The sequence below is a fragment of the Numida meleagris genome, unplaced genomic scaffold (genome assembly GCF_002078875.1).
Source record: "Numida meleagris isolate 19003 breed g44 Domestic line unplaced genomic scaffold, NumMel1.0 unplaced_Scaffold208, whole genome shotgun sequence".
In the NCBI taxonomy this organism is placed as follows: Eukaryota; Metazoa; Chordata; class Aves; order Galliformes; family Numididae; genus Numida; species Numida meleagris.
Window position 1 is genome coordinate 442,622 of NW_018363880.1, and position 5,761 is coordinate 448,382.

The 5,761-nt window shown below is 41.5% G+C and overlaps 1 long non-coding RNA gene across 1 annotated transcript; it reads left to right on the plus strand.

The window, feature by feature from the left end:
- The first annotated feature begins 489 nt into the window (after window positions 1–489).
- Window positions 490–3,570, plus strand: LOC110390812. The gene is made up of 3 exons (XR_002433892.1): window positions 490–780; window positions 2,094–2,194; window positions 3,179–3,570. It is a non-coding gene; the product is annotated as an uncharacterized LOC110390812 (long non-coding RNA).
- Window positions 3,571–5,761: the final 2,191 nt, after the last annotated feature.

A 5,761-nucleotide genomic window follows, 5' to 3' on the forward strand; every position in this document is an offset into this window, starting at 1 on the left:
GTGATGACACATTGTACAGCAACTCTCTTGGCACATCATGTTCATCTATGAGAGGGGACACTGGCCCCATTTTTAAGCCATCCGTTAAATAAAAGCACCCTATGTCATATGTTATGTTCCTCTGAAATGTTTAAAGTTTTTTGTGCATGAAATCATGTGGTACTGGGATTCTTTTTCTTTTCCAGAATGCAGCACTAACCTCTAGCTCAGTTACTGAACACTGTTGGAAGAGCTTGCTATTTTTTTTTACTGTGTGTTTTGTTTTCACTTGGTGTGATCTCCACTTTATGCAATAGGCTTTTTCAAAAATACAGAACTATGTAAATGTGATGCTTACAACTGACCACAAAGAGGCTGCTTACAAAAAAAAAAAAATCTGTAACAATTTTTAGGCATTCTGGGTGCCATCTATATGAGATTCTAGCCCAGCATCCCCACTCCTCCCATGGACTATCAATTGTCTTAGGATCAAGAGGTCTACAAACATCTTCTTTATATAAACAAAGAAGGGAACTGGTCTGAGTTCTTCCTAAATCCTTTAAGGGAGTTGACCCATCTCACATGGCAAAATTGTGACATCAAGTCACTGTTCATAATCAGGACTTTCGATCTGTGTTCTGATTCTGACTTTCCTGGGTCAGGTTATACACACTGCAGCACCTTCTCACCTATATTTCTCCCCTCCTGCTTTTTCTGTCTGCTTAGACTTTAAGCTGCTGGAAATGATCTGTTCCTGGTACAGAGGGACTTCAGTCTCAATCAAGGTCTCTAGATGCTAAGGTAATTACAAATATAAAAGTATCAATTACATTTCAAGCTTATCACATATTGTTGGTATTAGTAATCCTAGCAAGTGAATTGTACAGCTTCAAGATGGAAAAGCCATTAATGTACAACATCACAATTTTATCACAGAGGAAGACATTAAGTGGATTCTGCAAGACTCTGGCAACAAGAAAATTGGTATAAGGCAGGTGGCAGGCACTTCAAGGTAAAAGAAAAAGGACCTTGTACCAGATACCCCACGCTGGAACCACAGTTCTGGGGGTACTGTTTAGAAAATATCATTTCCTCTATGATGACTCTCTCATAAGCAACCTGCACAACAGGTTCAAAAAGATTCCTTCCCTTCTCTGAGCTCTCTAGGAATTAAACATTTCTCACTGCAGAGGCCTAACCTGTTGTGGTTTTTGACTTGATAGCTGTCTTGTTAATTCCTTTGTTCTGGCTGCCAGCAGCTAAACTGGGACTTCTGCTCAAAGACATGTACTTGAAGGCATCATTATGAAAGGTTTGTCACCTTGTTATCTCTAGTTTTCAGAACAACTTCTGCTCTGGGCAAAGTCAGCATTGCAAATAATGTATTGTACTTAATGTATATATAAAGGCTTTACTGAATGGCAAAGATGAAGCATAGCTGATACTGTGAGAAGCCAGGATGAAGCATACCCTTTCACTCTGGGCATTGACAGTTCAGGTATCCAGACTGACGACCTGCTTTTCGTGTGGTGCCCTGAGAAGGGCAAGAAACTCAGACTGTTTCTCTTTAGCGTGGGGGATGATACTCAAAATCCATGAGCCAGTCCCCCTCAAAAAGAGCATCCTAACTCAGATCATATCATGAGGCTTCCATTTACTTTCTGTGCTTGAACTTTGTGAAGAATCCTATATTCCATCTGTTTGCCAGAGCTGCAAGAACTATAAATAAACAGATTTTGTTTCACGTTCCAACTCATGAGCACACCTTGCTTTAGAGGAGGTGACATTCACAGAGGCACCACATATCACAAGGCTTGATAAAATAACCAAAAGTCAGCAGAATTTTTTCACCTATTATATTAAGCTTCACCTTTTAGTTGCCATGAAAACTATATGTTTTCATGCCATGCTACAGCACTTAAGAACAGATTTTCAGCACACACACACAAGATTTCCAAATCCTACTGAAATAAATGGGAGCTGCACATGTTTTCCATCAAGTCAGGCCCTGAGCACATGCATAACTGACATACTCTTTCTAAAGGCTCTAATAAAAGAAAATATGTCTGGCAGAAGAAAAAGACATTATTCATTATCTTTTTTTTTTTTTGCAGTTGCCCCTCACCGTAAGTCTGCAACAGATAGGTGGGAAATCACAGAAGCAGCAAAAGCCATGGTTTCACTCAGTACCTGTTCCTCAGATCTCCATACTGAGGTCCTAAAGAAAGTTCTTCTCTTTGTGGTGGTCTCTAGTTTTTGAAAGCTATGCGTAACCTCATATAACTTCTTTGTCCTCCCCATAATATATATATAAATATATATGTTATTTGTTTATTTACTTAGAGAGAGAGTTTGATTCTCTCTCTCTCTCTCTAATGTACATATATACACAAGCTCTCACGTGGCTTTGTGGATGTTTGAACACTTCTTTGAACCCACAGCACCTCAGTGTCTCAGAATAGCCATAAGGACCTGCTAGCACCCAAACCTCCTCAGGCTAGTAGGAGCCCTTTCAAGTTCCTTGCAGGTTCCTTGCAAGTCTTCAGATCAAATCATTAGACCTTGCTAGACCCTTCCATCAGGTCCCATTATTTTCTGCCGTGGTTGACCTGCTCAGCTGGAATTAGAAAGCCCAACTCTCAACACTCAGCAACTCAAAGAGGCTAATCAGCCACTCACCAGGCCCAAATTAAGCCTGCTGAGAACTCAGAGCCAACTCCTCAAAGAAGTTCAGGTGTCAAAGGCTGTAGCCTAGGCTGTAATGATGACACAGCTCTGAGGGTCAGTGGTTGCTTCAGGGTTTTAAAAGTGAGGATGTTTCTAAAAGAGTTCTTTTTAATGTCTTCTCCCTTTTGAGGCTTCCTCCTTACACACAGGTACCAAGAACTCATTTTACTAGAAATGAAAGTCTCAATAAAAGGCTTTACAAAGCCAATTAACTGCTGAAATCCTATTTTGAAGAGTGACTTGGGTGCTAGGACATCGGAACTTCATAATTGTGCAGAATTCCAAGCTCACATTCTCAATAACAATTTCAGCAAAACTGTGTAGTTACATCATTTTTTTTTCTGCTTGTGAAAATGGTTTTGATTTAATTGACTTGATTTTAGGTTGCTATTAGCTCCTCTGTGAGTATTCTTAATGACATTTTACAATATCAATTTATTTCTTCTTACTAATTGTTTCTTATTTGAAACAGTGATTTACTGGAATCTTCCAGTGAGAACAACAATATCTGCACCAGGTTCCTTGTCTCCCTGCAAATTGTTGGTGGAAAAGTTGATGATAATTCTAATAAACTGTTACTCTTTTGTACATTCGAATGTTGGACATCTGTAGCTTGGATCCTGGAGGCTGCTTGTTTCTGTACAGCTTTACAGAGTTTGTGTTTAATTAACAAGTAACTTAATTATTTCCCTCTTTAGTCTCTAACAAGTGGTAACAGCATATACTTCAGAAAGTCAAGCGTGGTACTTTCTTTTCCACAGGAGATACTTAGCTCCAGGCCTGGAAAAGGGCCAGAGCACACAGGGACACTGTTTCACAGTAACATTTTGTACCTTATTTAAAAAACAGCAATAACAACAACAACAACAGCCAGCTCTCACATGAATAAAGTGCCTTTCTTCTCCTCCTTCTCTTAATACACATTCATTTATTCATTGTATTTTCTGTATAAATGCTGGCACACATACATATTCACACTGCCTTCTGCTGAAATTTTCTAGTGAACAAACAATGTGCTAATATGTCTTGTATTATTTTTATGAGTTTAATTTGGCTTACATCAGGTACCATGAAAGCTCCCTCATCTCCAGGGCTCTGGGGCAAGGGCTTTCCAGGTAATCAATCAGTGGTTTGGATTACTTCAGTTTAGGGGTGCTTCTCTAAAAGAATTTGTGGAAATTCATCACTTTTAAGGTGTCTCGTATCAGTCATCCTAGAGCCAAGAGGCTGCCAGGTCACTCTTGAAAATAGTGGCCCAGAAGACTTCAACCATCTATGCAAATCTACCACAATCCAATTAAACCAGCAGACTTCACAATTATTTGCAGACTTTCACAATCCAGCGGCAGCAAGCAGGTACAGCCCATATTGCACAAGAGTTGTCACAAGCAAGCATGTTCCACAGCCTGGCAGATATCTCCTGGGGCATGGTGGAGGCATGGCGGAGAGTGAGGATGGGTGCACTGCAAGTTGCTGGGCCTGCAGGCCATGAAGGCCCTGTTGCCTACAATTCCTGGCCCCATACACATTACAATTTCACTTGCAACTTGGCGCACAACCCAATTTCACTACAGTGGCAGAACCACAGATTGGCAGAGAGGTTGGCAGGGAGCTCTGGATTCATCTGGTCCAACTCCTGGTCAAGCAAGGCCACCCAGAACAGGGTGCCGAGGACATGTCACAAGGCCAATTTAAGAGGTTCCCACCTGTTTTTGTCTTTGACCACTCATTCCCAATTCAGCCCAAAAAGATGCTTTTACAGCTCTGCTGCAAAAAGTTGCACTTTCATATCTGAGGAGGAGGGAAGTGAAGAGCAAACTGTGATCATTCCTAAGAAAGGCCATTCTAAACTCAAGCATAATCTAAGGACCATTTCCCTGACCTGTCTCAGCATAGAGCTGCAGTAATATTTGTGATGGAGCAGTGGAGCACATATTAGGAGAACACTGAAGGGAACATGTCTGTGCAGCCTCTGATCTGGGAGCCAAGCAGTTTTCACTAGCAGAGATGCCACTGCCCTCTGCAGTGTGGGCAGATATGAGAAGGAAATTCACTGAAGCTCAGACAGAGCAAGGATCCTATCAGGCAGTTTATAGGAAATGCGGAGATGAAAAGCACTGGCCTGAGGTCTGTTGCCCTGAAGGCCCCTGGCAGCTACCACCCATGCTGAGCATCAAGCTCCATGCAGGCCACAAAACCCACTGGAGAAGATGAGGGAGGTGAAACTTCACCAACCCATTTGGGATACCCAGCTCAGCTGGGTAAGCCTGGGACATTCAGGCATCTGGCTCTAGACTGCAAAGAGGTGCTTACTTCACAGAATCACAGAATGGTTGGGGATGGAAGTGACCCCTGTGTCCCTTTGGTCCAACTCCTGTTCAAGCCAGGCCACCTGGAGCATTTCCTCTCAAGACCCACTACTGTGAAAGTGCCCAGTCTCTTCATTTTGAGAAAAGAGGAGGAATCAATCCTTTCAGATCATGGCTGTATCCTCTTCCACATCACAGGGCTCATACAGCACTCCCATTGTTAATCCCATCTGTATCACACCCACCATGCTCTCCTGGGTCACACAGAGTCAGTCTTTCTCATTGTCTTTGGGGTTGTTTCTTGTTCAGAGACTGAAACTTGGGTATTTTTTACACTAAAATAATCCCTACCTATTTCTTTGTATTACCATGCAAAATGATTTTTTTTTCACCAAAGAAATATGCAGAAAAGGACAATGATGTTTGAGTGATAAGCACTTCCCTAGAAACAAGGGGAAAAATGGGCAAGAAAATTAATGAAAAAGGAGAAAGGAGAAAGAATCAGAAAAGTTAAACCGAATTGTTCCTTTTGTATTTGGTTTACACAGTTAAGGCTTTTAATCGAAAGGATGGGGTTTGTCCCTTCTTTCTGATACAATCCTGTTGTTTTTTTTTAATTCCTTTGAAGTCTCATCTTGCCAGCTCCCTCATTTTCTGAGAATAAGCTGAACTTTTCTGGTAAGTGAAAGATCCCGACATTGAAGAACCCTTGGAGGTGCCATTAGTATTGGCTCATCACTTCTGCA